The sequence below is a fragment of the Misgurnus anguillicaudatus genome, chromosome 14 (assembly GCF_027580225.2).
Source record: "Misgurnus anguillicaudatus chromosome 14, ASM2758022v2, whole genome shotgun sequence".
Lineage (NCBI taxonomy): Eukaryota > Metazoa > Chordata > Actinopteri > Cypriniformes > Cobitidae > Misgurnus > Misgurnus anguillicaudatus.
In genome coordinates, this window is record NC_073350.2 from 20,442,957 (window position 1) to 20,458,982 (window position 16,026).

Sequence of the window (16,026 nt, forward strand, 5' to 3'; positions counted from 1 at the left end):
ACACGTATGGGGAGTACATACCAAACGCAAATTTAACGATTTGCGGCAGTAGATTACATACAAAGTCAATTCAAAGACGCAAATAGACGCAAATTCGTGCAGGCATTGCGAATGATACGAATCATGGCCCTTTCCGCTACGAAACAAAAATACTGAGTGTCACATACAATCCAATCACTTGGCCCTTTCACGCAGGACGCGGTGTACGCTGCGCGTAACCCATTCATTTCAATGGCTTGCACCGCGCAAGGACGGTTTGTTGTTGCGTGAAATGGACATTTAAAACTCCCGCTGAAAGTTTTGAAACTCCGCCTACCTTGGCCTGGCCAGCGTATCGCTTGGCTGCGCTGAACCCAGGGGTGAGCGGAGCACACAGTGTGTCCTATGTGAAAGCCGCAAAACTGCGCTATTCGACTCAAACGCGTCTTCGCGCAAGTTAAAAATATTCAAATCAAGTGTAACATTAGCATGACACGAAGTTAAGTCCCGTGAGTAATCTAGAGCGAGGTACGTGATTCTTCGCATTTGGTGTGTATGCAGCATAACTGCTAAAGTTAGCTAAAGAGTTGTCATGTGAAAATGCAAAAGTGAAGAAGGAAACTGCAATGTTTGCAAATTCTTTTGCCCCTTTATTAGATCATTTGTTGTACTAAGAGTATTAAACTTGTGTTCAGATTGAACTTCGTATCTCATTAATATTTAATATATTATAATAATACAATATAATATTAATATAATCCTGGCGGCTGTATAAGGTGAGGAATTACCCATGAAATTGTCGCATACTGAAGCAACCAACTACAGTGATTAGTTACACATATGGGGCGTACACACCAAACGCAACTTTAACGATTTGCGCAAGTAGATTACATACAAAGTCAATGCAAAGACGCAAATAGATGCGAACTCGCGCAGGCAGTGCGAATGATACGAATCATGCCCCTTTCAGCTACGAAACAAAAATACTGAGTGTCACATACAATCCAATCACTTGGCCCTTTCACGCAGATTGCGGTGTGCGCTGCACTATGAAACCCATTCGTTTCAATGGCTTGCGCTGCGCGAGGACGGTTTGTTGTTGCGTGAAATGGACGTTTAAAACTCCCGCTGAAAGTTTTGAAACTCCGCCTACTTTGGCCTGGCCAGCACATCGCGAATCGCTTGGCTGCACTGAATCCAGTAACGAGCGCAGCACACGCAGCATCCTATGTGAAAGCTGCATCAGGTGGGGTATTGCGTGAAAACACGTGCTATTCAACCAAACGCGCCTTGGCGCAAGTTAAAAATATTCAACTCAAGTGTAAAATCAGCATGACACGAAGTTAAGTCCCGCGAGTAATTTAGAGCGAGGAACGTGATGCTTCGCATTTGGTGTGTATGCAGCATAACTGCTAAAGTTAGCTAAAGAGTTGTCATGTGAAAATGCAAAAGTGAAAAGGGGAAACTGCAATGTTTGCAAATCCTTTTGCATCTTTATTAGACTATTTGTTGTACTAACAATATTAAACTTGTGTTCAGATTGAACTTTGTATCTCATTAATATTTAATATATTAAAATAATACAATATAATATTAATATAATCCTGGCGGCTGTATAGGGTGAGGAATAACCAATGAAATAGATATAAACAAAGCAAAAGTGGAGGTCTGACAGGAATCTGTCATTTTTTGTGTGACTAAAACATGACATCTGATGATGTATATATACTAGTCAACATTTGAAGTGGATCAAAAAAGTTCATCAAATTTTTCCTAAAACAGGAACAAGTATTGGGTATCGGTTTTAAAACAACTTTTATGAACAGTTTTGATCCACTTCAAATGTTGACTAGTGTAGATCGGAAGTGCACAAAAAGGGTAGTTTGTCTTAATTTTGATTATATATTTTTGGTGCAAAAAAGATGGAAAATTGGCCGGGTTTTGCTTTCTTTCCCTCCAAATATATAGCTAAGTATTTATCCAAAGTTTTCACATTGGGCTCCAAAACAGACCTAAATGTTTAAGTAAGGTAAAGGTACTGATGGACTGAACTAGGGTCAGAGTTGGCATAAGTACTACATGAACACTTCAACATACTTTACTACGTTTTTTCTTTTCACAATTCAACCAATTCCTGATATCAAGCAAAAAATAAAATTGGTTGAAACAGTGCTTCATTTGGACTTTGAATAGTTGTTTGTTGACAGCAATGAGATTTTATTGCAGTAAATTTAGCTGTATTGTAAAAACATCATATAATATTTGTCTGCACTTCTACATTTATATATTAACTCTTTCCCCGCCATTGACGAGTTATCTCGTCAATTAAGAGAAACATTTGCATAAAAAAACTGTGTTCCTGCACTGCAAAAAATGACTTTCTCACTTAGTATTTAGGGGTCAAGCCACGAAGTGGCGTAGACACCTATTGTTTCTGTTAGTTTTCTTATTATTATTATTCAGTTTCTTGTTCTTCCGCCATTGAAGTCAATGGCAGCCCATAGAACCGTACGTAGGAAAGTTATGAAATTTGGTACACATGTAGAGGACAGTCTCAGAAGTTACTATAGCAACATTGGTGTGTCTGACTCAAACCCTCTAGCGCCACCAACAGACCAAAAATCCACTTATGTTCATGCTCATAACTTCTGACCCGTGAGTCCTAGAAACTACATTTTTGTTTCCTCTGAATCCTTTGCTCATGATGATTCAATTGCACACATTGATGTAATTTGTGTCATGCACATCTTTCCGCCATTTTGAATTTTCCGTAAAACCTACTTTTTCGAACTCCTCCTAGACCGTTCGTCCGATTTGCATGTCCTTTGGTATGTAGCATCTAGAGACACCCCAGACAAAAAGTTATCAAAAGCTTTTTGATAGACCAATGCGTTCTCGTATACCGTGACAACATATACGGCGGCGAGCACGCCAAAACGGACGTGAGGCCGTATCTTCGCAAAACTTTATTGTATCGACACGAAACTTGGTATATGTCATTACAGTCATGACCTGAGGGTGCCTGCAACGTTTTGTCACAGCGCCACCTAGTGGTCACGAAATTCAAAAAATGCCTATTTTTGCTTATAACTACTTCAAACTTGAGTCTAAAATCATGAAGGTGGTCTTGTTAGATTCCTTGAGGCATGCCGAGTCAAACGATACCAAAAGTTTTTCGGTCGGCCATTTTGGATTTCGGCCATTTTGAATTTTCTCATTAAGTTCAGTATTTCACAAACAGAATGGCGTATCGCTACGAAATTTGGCATGGTTCATCAGTGACATGTTCTGAGCGCACCTATAAATCTTTAAGACAGCGCCACCTAGTGGTCAGGATATGTAAATAAATTGTTTAAAATCTTTATATCATTTGATTAAATTGCCACAGTGACATAAGACTTCACTCTATTGATTCCTTGGCTCATGCTGAGTCTGACTGTACCAAATATGTCTGAGTCAAACCTACTTCCTGTCGGCCATTTTGAATTATATTGAAGACCTACTTTTTCGAACTCCTCCTAGAGCACTCGTGTGATTGGCTTGATTTTTGGTACGCATCGTCTAGAGACACTCTAGACAAAAAGTTATCAAAAGCTTTTCGGTAGACCTATCCGTTGTCGTATAACGCATCAAAGAATGCGAGGGCGAGCACGCCAAAATGTGTTTGAGCCTGTATCTTCGCAAAACTTTTGCGTATTAATATGAGACTTGGTATATGTCATAACAGTGATGACCTGAGGGTGCATGCACCATTTCGTCACACTGCCCCCTACTGGTCACGAGATATAAAAAATGTCTATTTTTGCTTATAACTACTGCAAACTTGAATGAAAAATTATGAGACTGGTCTTGTTAGATTTCTTGAGGCATGCCGAGTCAAACGATACCAAATTGTTTTTGGTCGGCCATTTTGTGTGTCGGCCATTTTGAATTTTTTCTTTAAGTTCAAGTATTTCAGAAACGCAATTGCATATTGTTAGGATACTTGGTATGGTTTATCAGCAACATGTTCTGGGAGGACTTGTAAACTTTTCGGTGCCCCCTAGTGGTCAAGAGATTTGAAGCTATATCTCTTCATCTCTTTATCATATTAACACCAAATTTGGTGGGTGTCATCACAATCAAGACCTGAGTCACAATTTATTTTTTGGTCAGTGCCCCCTAGTGGTCAAGTCATTTAAGGCTAAATCTCTGCATCTCTTTATTGTATTTACACCAAATTTTGTGGGTGTCATCACAATCAAGACCTGAGTCACAATTTATTGTTTGGTTAGTGCCCCCTAGTGGTCAAGTCATTTAAGGCTATATCTCTGCATCTCTTTATTGTATTTACACCAAATTTGGTGGGTGTCATCACAATCAAGACCTGAGTCACAATTTATTGTTTGGTTAGTGCCCCCTAGTGGTCAAGTCATTTAAGGCTATATCTCTGTATTGCTTTATCGTATTTACACTAAATTTGGTATGTGTCATCACAGTCATGACCTGAGTCACCATCTATTGTTTCTGCACCGCGCCACCTAGTGGTCTCAAGATACAAAAAATTGCTATTTTTTTCATAAAACTAATGCAAACTTAGATCTTAAATCATGACAGTCATCACGTATGAATCATTTTTTGCCATGTTTGGCTTGACCCCGGTATCGCTGCTTGCAGCTATATTTTTGTCTTGTTTTCAGTAGAAATATCTAAAAATTCTTAAATTAAGATGCTTTTTCTTGATGAGCAAAATGACCTAAGTAAATAAGTCTAGTTTTAAGACAAATAATATACAATTTAAGTGAAATTGTCCTTAAAACAGGCAAAATTATCTGTCAATGGGGTGAGAAAAAAAATTGTGAAATAAGATTTCTTTTTTCTTAAACACATTTTTTTGTTTGTTTTAAGCACAGATTCCCTTAATTTGTATATTTTTTGTCTAAAAACTAGTATTTTTTTCCTAGGTCATTTTGCTCATCAAGAAAATACATCCCGATCTAAGAACCTTCAGACACCTCTACTGAAAACAAGACAAAAATACCAAGCCAGAAAGTCATTGTTTGCAGTGTGATTAATTTTTATGTTAATCTGCAATACCGCGATTATCCACTAGATGGCCCAATTTATGCAAAAAAACTGAAGCCAAGACGATATTTATTTATTTATTTAATATTATTTTTTGGCCCATTTTGCCTTTATTTGATAGACAGTAATTACGAGGTGACAGGAAAGTACAGGGTGGAGAAAGGGGTAAGGGATCGGCAAAGGACCTTGAGCCGGGATTCAAACTAGGGTCGCCGGAAGTGCGTCTGCACCATATGTCGGAGCACTGTCCACTACTATTTATTAATCTAAACTCTTTAATCATTCTGAATCTGATCTCTTAAAAAATTCCTTCAGAAAAATGCAATTATTTCAGCGTTTTGACCATAGTTAAGTGTTTATAAGCAGAGAAAAAATATAGATAAGATTAAACATTTTTTGTTTTGTTTTGTTTGTTTGAAAGCAGAGGGTCTGTTCTTTCATTTGATATATTTATATGTTTATATATTTTTAGAAGAAAATTTTCCTGGAAGGCATTTTGTGAAATTTTTGTAAAAATCACAAAAAAAATGCTGGCGGACAACTTTTCAAAAAATGGCTGGTGGCGAATGAGTTAAATATATCAGATAAATAAAGAAAAGTGCTACAAATGTGTTATACAAGTTTTGCTACAAAACACATTTTTCTATTGGAATTTTCCCTTAAATGGCATTAAGCATTAATTTAAGTTCTTTGCTTTTTATGTTAGCTGCCTGTGTGACGAAGGAGCAGACCTGTTATGCAGAGCTCCGTCAACTTTCACACTGACCTTGTGAAACATGGAGGCAGATCTCCATGGCAACTCTGCAGCGAGCACTGCAATAGCTCCTTCCAAGAAATAAATGACGGTGGCTCTGCAGAGGATAACAACAGAGAGAGAGAGAGAGAGAGAAAGAGAGAGAGATCATCAAATTTTGTAAAAGAACATATGCATTTAAACATACACAAAAGCCAAACTGTTAGTGGTCTAAATGATACGGTCATTTGCTTTAATAAAGAGAAGTAATCAACAGCTTCTTTCCCCTCTCCGAAAAAGACTGCTATTTAACTTGCTGTGTACTTCTGCCGCAGCACTCATCTAATTATTACAAAGGTCAATATAGTCTTCAGGAAGGTGAATGAGAATGACACTGCTGATGTGTAAGTGGATGGGTGATGCTGCAGTAAGAATTCTTCATCATATCTTAGTATCTTCTGAATCTGCCTGTACAATAACACTACAGAGGCTTTACAAAACAAATAAAGAGCAAAGTGATGGGCATTTGGTAATGTTTTATGTTAATAACATTGCTTAACACTAAGTACTGGATACCGTAAGTAACTATTCTACCTGTCGCTTTGAAACAAAACTTCTTCTATGAAGATTTAGCTTAGAGGGTCAAGGATGAATCATGGACCATCACGGGCCATTGATTGTCAGGCACCAGCTGAAAGGCCTCTGGTGCCTCGACACTTGGAAACAAGCCACTGAAGATGTAAAATGTATACATTCTCAGAAGCAAAAGCTGTCCCTGGGGTGGACCCCCTTTAAAAAGTGCACCTTTGTACCTAAAGGGTACATATTAGTACCTTAAAAGTGCATATCTGTTTAAGTGTAGAGACAAACAAAACACACTTCAGTATGTGACAGTGACTATAGCTATGGTGTGGAAAAACAACCTTTTTCTGGCACTATCCTATAGCACTAATAGTCCCTTGACATTAAAGATTTGTTGTAGTACATTTTATTTTCTATAAAGTTAAAGGAATATTCAATTTTCTTAAAAGAAAAATCTAGATAATTTACTCACCACAATGTCATCCAAAATGTTGATGTCTTTCTTTGTTCAGTCGAGAAGAAATTATGTTTTTTGAGGAAAACATTGCAGGATTTTTCTCATTTTAATGGACTTTAATAGACACCAACATTTAATACTTAACTCAACACTTAACAGTTTTTTTAAACGGAGTTTAAAAAGGACTATAAACGATCTCAAACGAGGCATAAGGGTCTTATCTAGCAAAACGATTGTCATCTTTGACAAGAAAAACAACAAATATACACTTTTAAAGCACAACTTTTCGTCCAGATCCGGTCCAGCGCGACCTAACGCAAATGAGTGACGTAGGGAGGTCACATGTTACATATATAAAACGCACATTTGCGGACCATTGTAAACAATAAACTGACACAAAGACATTAATTAGTATCAGTTGACATACAACAAAGTAGGAACGGTCCTCTTTCACCACACTTGTAAACACTGGGGCGGAGTTTCGCGTTCGTCCTCTGTGACCTCTTGACGTGATGACGTATTGCATCGGGTCACGCTAGCGCATGACGACCGGATCTAAACGAGAAGTTGTGCTTTAAAAGTGTATATTTGTTATTTTTCTTGTCAAAAATGACAATCGTTTTGCTAGATAAGACACTTATGCCTCGTTTGGGATTGTTTATAGTCCTTTGAAACGCCATTAAAAAAAACTGTTAAGTGTTGAGTTAAGTATTAATTGTTGGTGTCTATTAAAGTCCATTATACCACGGGTCTGTTGAATGCTGCATTCTGATTGGCTGAGAAATGTTCTATGGGTGTTGATTATTTTTCTGTAAACCGCACACCTAACTTTTCAAAGGTCTTAAAAATAGGCACCAGAGCAATGTTTGTGGTAACCGTGGTATAAGCGGAATAATTGACTCCGGTCCTTTGAATTATTTGAAAATAATGCACACCTGCGGTGTAACGGCACTCCGCTTCGCGTCGTGCCGCATTACCACCTTGGTGTGCATTATTTTCTTATAATTCAATGGCCCGTCGTCAATTATTCCTTACTTAAAATGAGAAAAATCCTGCAATGTTTTCCTCAAAAAACATAATTTTTTCTCGACTAAACAAAGAAAGACATTAACATTTTGGATGACATTGTGGTGAGTAAATTATCTGGATTTTTCTTTTAAGAAAATGGAATATTCCTTTAATTATTTTAACTGTAACTGAGACTTTATTGCTTATATTTTTGTGACCCTGGACCATAAAACCAGTTATAAGTTTTTTCTTCCTGATCCCATTTTTCAAACTTTAGTTGGTGTGTAATGTTGCTGTTAGAGCATAAATAATACCTGTAAAATGATAAAGCTCAAAGTTCACTGCCAGGTGATATATTTCCTCTAACAGAAGTCCCCTTTCAAAGCCTACAGCGAACATCCGGTTTGGACTGCAGCCCTCTACTTCCCGATTGAATGACGTCAATGTAAGAGTTTTTGACAAAAGTTCGCACACAAGAATACGTCAGTAAGAAATAAAAAAATCTATTTATGGAACATAAAATCTTTACATAATATCCTAATGATTTTTGGCATACAAAATCGATAATTTTGACCTACAGTATACAATGTATTGTTGGCTATAGCTTCAAATATACCCGTGCGACTTAACACTGGTTTGAGGTCCATGGTAACATTTATGTTTGGTTTTTGTATGTTTTATGTCCCTTTTGTAACCATAAAACATCTTTGGTCATAATGAATGATTATTAAAACTCACCAACTATGTTACCATAAGGATGTTTGGGCTTTTCAAATCTGATCTTTGCCTTCGTTTACATCAGATGGATTGATGAGCAAATCCTGTTGATCTCTATAATCTGTGAAATTCTTCATGGCTTTAAAGGATGAAATTTGAATTCACACTCTAAGTGACTCCATCATGTTTCATCAAGTGCATTATAATTACACAAAGAGGCTTATGAAACACTATTACGTGCGTTTCCAGCTTGCACTCAGTCCTTTTTAAAATGCAGGTGAGCTCTTCAGAATAGAGGACTGATCCTAAGCGATGTGACTAATCAGAGGGGTTTAAAATGGAGGCAGTGAGGAGACCCTTTCAGGCTGTGAAGTTGAGCCAGCAGCCTTTGAAGTCATGATAATAGGAGGGCGCTCACCCCCCCCATACCCTGGAGGAATTACTCAAAGCCCTGGTAAGGCAGACCTTCTCGGATACGGGCAAACTTACGTGTAGAAGAAAATTACATTGCTTAGAGGTCGCCGTTTCATAGATTTTAATATAGATTTAATAGTTCTCAGCTCTGTTTCCTTAGTTTCAGATGTTTATCCAAAGAAATTATTCTTGCGAACTAGAAATAGACAAAACAGGCAACAACTGTTGACGTACAGTACACTCTCAGAAAAAAAAAGGGTACAAGAAGGTACAAAAGTTGTCATTGACCTTTTTGAAAAGTTTTGTACTTTTTTTGGACAATGTACAATATAAACTAAAAAATGAACATTGATGGATTTGCACTGCTAATTCTGTCTTAAAAAATAAAGTTATAAAATTGTTAAAGGTGCAGTGTGTAATTTTTAGAAGGGTTTCTTGACAGAAATGCAAAATAATATACAAAACTAAATTATCAGGGGTGTATAAAGACATTTCATAATGAACCGTTATGTGTTTATTGCCTTAGAATGAGTTGTTTTATCTACATACACAGAGGGTCCCCTTACATGGAAGCCACCATTTTGTGCAACCATGTTTCTACAAAAGCCGTTAACGGACAAACTTGTCTCCAACGATGACATGTTTGTCCGGTGGCGGCTACCGTAGCTTCTCTATGTGTTTCAAAAGCAAGAGGTGAGCAGTGGACTGAGCCGTTGGTTGCAATTCACAACCTCAACACTAGATGCCGCTAAAATTTACACACTGTACCTTTAAACATACAGTAATAAAATAGTTGAGAATAAAGTGAGAATAAAATCTGAAAAGTAATGTGGATGCGTAGTAAAAATACTGAAATCTCAGATTTTGATTGCAAACTTTGATGTGTGTTGGCAAATGTGAGCAGACCGTAATATCTTTTCCAATTCTAAGTGAAAATTCCCAGTTTTCTCTAATAAATGCCATTACAGTTTACATGAAACAGTTAAGATATGTTTTTTTTAGATGAACATACCCAGACAGGTTTCATCTGTAGCATAGGTAGATTTTAAGTCACCATGATGTCAAGTCAGTGTTTACTAGTCATCGGCCACCGCCGCAGGGCCATGGGTGAATCTGTTACGCTGGCAAGCTCATGGGTTCCTCTTTGTGTTTCATATCAAGCTCTTCTATAAAAAAAGAAAGCAGAATATTCAATTAACTTGTGAGGTTGTGTTGTTTTCCTCATTATTATTCGAAAGCTTTCGTCTTTGTCTCGAGGGTTAGTGAAGCCAGGTGTGAATCTCACTTTTGCCATAAACCAAGCTTACGTATGCATAAGTTATGTGTGTGCTCAGCCACATACCTCAGAAACAAACAGAGCTTGCAAACACAGGCACAAATAAGGATTACTCGCATCCAAATGAACACAAACAGATTCAGAAAAAGCAGTTGCTTCTGATAATATAGAGCTACGTACTATAATGACTGCATGTAAAGTGGAAAGCTGCTTGAAGTAAGAGGATCAGACTAAAGATTGAAATTAGAATGACAGGTTATGTCAGTTTGTGCTAAGAGATTGATATTTGGGTTTGTATAAATAGCCTGGCAAGGTCAATGTTCAGGTGAATACAGGAGGGATACGAAGGGAGTAGTTCTTTTATTGAATGCTAATGTTAGAGGCACATATACACTTTCAGAAAAATATGACTGTTTTGTATGCTGCGCTTTATATTATATAATGAATAAATGCATGATTTGCTCAAATTGCATTTAAATATAAGACAATAAATGAATCCTGGCAGTTGAAAATCATATCCCAATACAAGTCATCATTGCAAAATTATACCTCAATATCTAATTTGACCTTGATATTTTGAATGATAACCGCAGGCGAAAGTTTCACCTCCTGCCAGTAGAGGCATTAAAGACACACTAAGAAATCTATTAAATGAAAGTGCTGCTAATTCTCAGGCAGTTTTCGTTGCCTTTGTTTGTTATTTACATTTTGTCTAGTAATGGAAAGATGACAAAATTTACTAACAATGGGCAACTAACAATGGGAAACATTTTACAGCATTTATTCATCTAGATTAATGTTAATTTATATGTATACAATTGTTCTTCATAATACATTACTATGTAACGCAAACATGTGAAAAATGCATATTAAAGGGGACATATCATGAAATTTTGAATTTTTCCATGTTTAAGTGCTAAAATTGGGTCCCCAGTGCTTCTATCAACCTAGAAAATGTGAAAAAGATCAACCCAGTCACTTAGAAAATAAGTAATTGAAATCTGCCTCCCCTTATTATGTCAGAAGGGGATAATACCGCCCCTTAATATGCGCTATGCAACCACGGCACTGCCATTTAGTGCAAAGATCAGCTCATTTGCATTTAAAAGGACACACCCAAAAATGGCACATTTTTGCTCACACCTACAAAGTGGCAATTTTAACATGCTAAAATAAATTATCTATATGGTATTTTTTAAGCCAAAACTTCACATACGTAATCTGGGGACACCAAAGATTTATTTTATCTTGAAAACGTCTTGTGAAATGTCCCCTTTAATGTTAACCAAGAATGATAAATGCTGTTAAAGGCGGGGTGCATGATTTTTGAAAAACACTTCGGAAAAGGGAGTACCAAAAAACACTTTTAGCCAATCAGCAGTAAGGGGCGTGTCTACAAACCGATATCGTTGCCTCATATGTGTGGGGTGGGTCTATCAAAAGAAGGTCCAGATTCTATTGGGGTAGGGGCGTGTTTGCTTAGGTGATTTTAATTGTTAACATTGGCTTTCATAGATCATGCACCCCGCCTTTAAACCATTGTTATTTCATTGCATCAAGTAATGTTAATGAAGAAAATATAAAAAAACAGAGTTGAATCGAACATCACAGTATCTGACTGGTAAAGATAGAAGAACAGTGAAATTATTGTTTATAATGGTATTAGCTGAAGTGGAAACAACTTTTTTTTATATAAAAATTACATCCTAACCCAAACCCCAACTCTAACCTCAACTCCATGCGACCATGGCTTAAATATGGACAAAACATGAAACCTGTATATTAAATAACCTCATTAAGCAAATCTAACATCTAAGCCTAAACCCAAGCAAAAATGGTTTAAAAAACAGAAAAAAATTGAGAAACCAATAAATAAACGACAAAAAAAGATACACCGTTTAAGTGAATGGGAAGGACTGGCGTATCATATGCACGCCAAAGTGGAATGTGGCATATGTATTGCACGATTTTTACACTTTGTGTTATTTATATGCATCTACATGAGACTGGGTAGAAAACAACACGAAATATAGTCCGACCCAAAGCACCCTTTAATGTTATGTGGAAACCCACCCTTGAGCACCGGGCAATCACTTTCAGGTGCCTGCAACCCCAAAGAATTATTCCTACAGAGCTTTGCAAATCTGCATTACTGTCAGAGCAAACAGACCTGTTTTCTTCTTCACTCGCTGTTAAGCTCTAAAATGAGTTGTTGTTGAGGACAGAAGAAGCTTTTGCATTGAGATCGAGGCATCAGCATGCAGCCAGAGGTTGCTTGTATACTCGCTGAGCAGAAGTCGTGCCGTGAATGAACATCAGGCTGTATGGTGACAAATTCCGTTAATCCCTGCAATCTACAAAGAAAACCACGAGCATAAGTTGTGATTAAACACAACAGTGATTTTGCTTGAAAATGACAGAAAATGGCTTATATAAGGATGCAATTGTGTTTGTCAGGATAGTGGAGGAATTGCATGTTTCATGTGTCAAATCACAGTCACGACACAGTCTTTAAACATGTCTTGCTTTTACATTCGTTGTTGACAAAGGGAGATAAATGTAGCTTGCACAGTCCATTGTTAAGGTCAACAAAAGAAGATTATTATGAACTGAAAGCTTTCAGAGCCGCACTAAGCATCTGTCAGATCCTATCTGATTTGTGCAGAGTCGAATCGAACATCACAGTATCTAACTGGTAAAGATAGAAGAACAGTGAAATTATTGTTTATAATGGTGGAAACATATTCAGTCAGTTATGTAAAGATTTGATGTTACTCAATGGCATTATGGCTGGTAATCGGTGAATGCACATTTGATTAAACATAAAAAAATGCAAACTGCAAGATGGGACCACCTGCGGCATGGCACCATTGTTGGCGACAGCTGTTTCCTTCAGGAGGATAAATGGAGGCGCTCCTCACTGGCCTCCTGCAGAGTTCTGGCTCAAGGGGATACAGCTACAGCCAAATCTCGCGAGATGTTTAGTTTAGGGGTAGGATTAGGATGATAAACAGCAGTTCTGGCCAGATAGGATACAGCTATGGCCTAAACCCTGTGAATGTTGGGGTTAGGTTTGGGGGTATGATTAGGATAAAACAGCACTCATCCAGTGCGATTTTATGAGATTTTGGCCATAGCTGTATCCCTTCTAGCCACAACCCTTCTGCACTTTGCTCTAGTCCGAAGTCAAAGGATGCCGTCTTGCTGTCTCATTGCCCAGTCAGTTATTGACTTCACAGGCAGCATTTTTATACAAAGCCAAGTGTAGAAAGTGTTTTTTTACCATAACATCATGCCTAATGATCTAGAAAAGAAATATCTGTCAAGTGAGCAATGACAAAGGGGGAAAGATAAATGGTTGAATTTGTAGCTCAGTTGTTAGAGCACTTCATTAGCAATGCAAAGGTCATGGGTTCGCACCCCAGGGAACACACACAGTGATAAAAAAACTGATAGACTGAATGCAATGCAAGTCCCTTTAGAATAAAGCATCTGCCAAATTTATGCTGGACTAGTTAGTTAAAGTGCAAAATATATATTTAACTCTTTCCCCGCCATTGCCATGTGTATTTCATCAATTATGAGAAAACATTTGCATAGAAAACGTGTTCCTGATGAATTTGAATGATTATCTGCAATACCACGATTATCCACTAGATGGCTATATCCAATTTTTATGAAAAAAAAACTGAAGCCAAAATGTTATTTACTAATTTTAAACTCTGTATATGTTTTGATAATCGTTCTGAATCTGATCTCTAACAAAATTCCTATTATTTTCACAAAAAAATAATTTTGTTTATGAGTTTATAAGCAGAGAAAAAACATAGATAAGATGAAACGTTTTTCCCTTTTTTTAAAGGTGCAGTGTGTAACTTTTAGAAGGATTTGTTGACAGAAATGCAATATAATATACAAAAATATATTATCAGTGGTATACAAAGACCTTTCATAACGAACCGTTATGTTCTTATTATCTTAGAATGAGACGTTTTATCTACATACCCCAAGGGTCCCCTTACATGGAAGTCGCCATTTTGTGCCGCCATGTTTCTACAGAAGCATGTTTGTCCTGTGGCGGCTACCGTAGCTTCTCTAAGCATTTCAAAAGCGAGGGGTGCTGCAGTGGACCGAGTAGTTGGTTTTAATTCACAACCTCACAATTATATGCAGCTAAAATTTACACACTGCACCTTTAATTGTTTATTTGAATGTCAAGGGTCTGTTCTTTCATTTGATATATTTGTATGCTTATATATTTTTAGAAGCAATTTTTCCTGGAAGGCATTTTGTGAAACTTTTGTGAAAATCACAAAAAAAATCACATAGAGAATATACGGTAGCTGCCACAGGACAAACATGCTCTATAGAACAGTTTGTCCGTTAATGACTACTGTAAAAAACATGGTGGCACGAAATGGTAAGGGGACCCGTGATGTATGTAGATAAAAACAACTCATTCTAAGGTAATAAAAACAATCCAGATAATTTTGTAGGGTCCGTACACACCACTGATAATATAGTTATGGATATCATATTGCATTTCTGATGAGATCCTACTAAAAATTATACAATGCACGTTTATGATGCATATACAAGAAACCCACATCCAAGTTTCCATTCACCTCACATTAAGGGCATTCAAGCCCTCTTCACAACTCATTAGAACACAAACAGTGAACTAGAAGACGTACGTAACACATCCCAGGACTAGCTGGCCCAGGGTAACGGTGGATCATGAGGGCCAGGTTCCTGCTTGAGAAGCTGACAGTTTGTAAATGAGTCGAAGGTGAAGCGTGCATGCTGATTGCTGGCGGGGGAAAGCTTGGGGCTGTACTCCTGGGCTTGGTGATAGATGCAGATCGTTCGTCTATCCCTCCGCGCTAGTGTGCATATCTGAGAAAGGCAAAAGGAAGCACAAATAGTCTTAGAACCGGCAGGTTGATCCCTGGGGGATGAGAGAAGAGAGACAGGGAGAACATTAGGACTAATTGGGCATTCAGGAAAAGGATGGATCACTGTGGCAGAGCTTTATGAAAGGAAGAAGAAGTGTGGATAGTATAATCAAAATAAGCAAGGTACCTCTGCAATACTGCCATGCTGCTAACGTGTCTAAATAAAGACTGGAAATGGTATTGTACTGTATTGCATCATTCCTTTGTTGCAATGCTGTGAAGAATTTGCAAAACTATTTGACTTTTCTAAAAAAAAAAAAAAAACATTTGCAATCTGTGTAGCCACAAATAAGAATTTTCTAATGTAGCTTCATTTGAACTATTATTACATATAAGCTCAAATGAGTTATTGTACATTGCATTAAATTAAAGGATGTGAATGAGTGTGAATAATAAGTGGTATAATATTTGGATGATTTAAGTTAAGTATAAAAAAGCTTTTAAAAAGTAAATCCTAAGTAGACACGTGAAACATTACCACTACTTACCATGTCACAAAGTTTAAACAAAGTTAGACCACTGTCAGACTTTTCTCCACTAATGCATTTTTATGTCCCTTCTGAGTCTGTGCCATGTGAATTTTGCCAAAAACATGTCATATTTTCTCTGCTGTTTACAAGCCTCCAATGTTTGAGTAATACCAGGGCCTTGATTATTTGGGCAGCTAATCCTAAACCATGAATTAGGCTCACTAAACTTCAGCCTGCATTTCTCTCGTATTTTCACAGTAGTCAACTTCTAAAAGCTATAAGATGTGCAGTGAAATTTAGCTGCAATGTCCCTGAACTAATTGAGAGGAGCTCTTTACAAAGAAATATAGATGCTGAGAGGCATGCAAAGT

General features: G+C 37.3%; 1 protein-coding gene and 1 long non-coding RNA gene across 6 annotated transcripts in view; one reads left to right on the forward strand and one right to left on the reverse strand.

Moving 5' to 3' along the window:
* LOC129428216 (uncharacterized) overlaps positions 1–15,531 on the reverse strand; it is a 56,312-nt gene extending 40,781 nt beyond the window's left edge. For 2 of the 4 annotated variants that reach the window (XR_008638876.2, XR_008638871.2), the window contains exons 1-4: positions 14,925–15,531; positions 12,401–12,584; positions 9,967–10,120; positions 5,810–5,894 (exon numbers count right to left, since the gene is read on the reverse strand). This is a non-coding gene — a long non-coding RNA (uncharacterized lncRNA). The remainder of the gene's footprint in view (positions 1–5,809; positions 5,895–9,966; positions 10,121–12,400; positions 12,585–14,924) is intronic. The other 2 variants (XR_008638874.2, XR_008638875.2) reach the window with 2 other exon arrangements.
* lrrn2 (leucine rich repeat neuronal 2) overlaps positions 1–16,026 on the forward strand; it is a 69,772-nt gene that overhangs the window by 49,475 nt on the left and 4,271 nt on the right. The gene's annotated exons all lie outside the window — the stretch shown is intronic.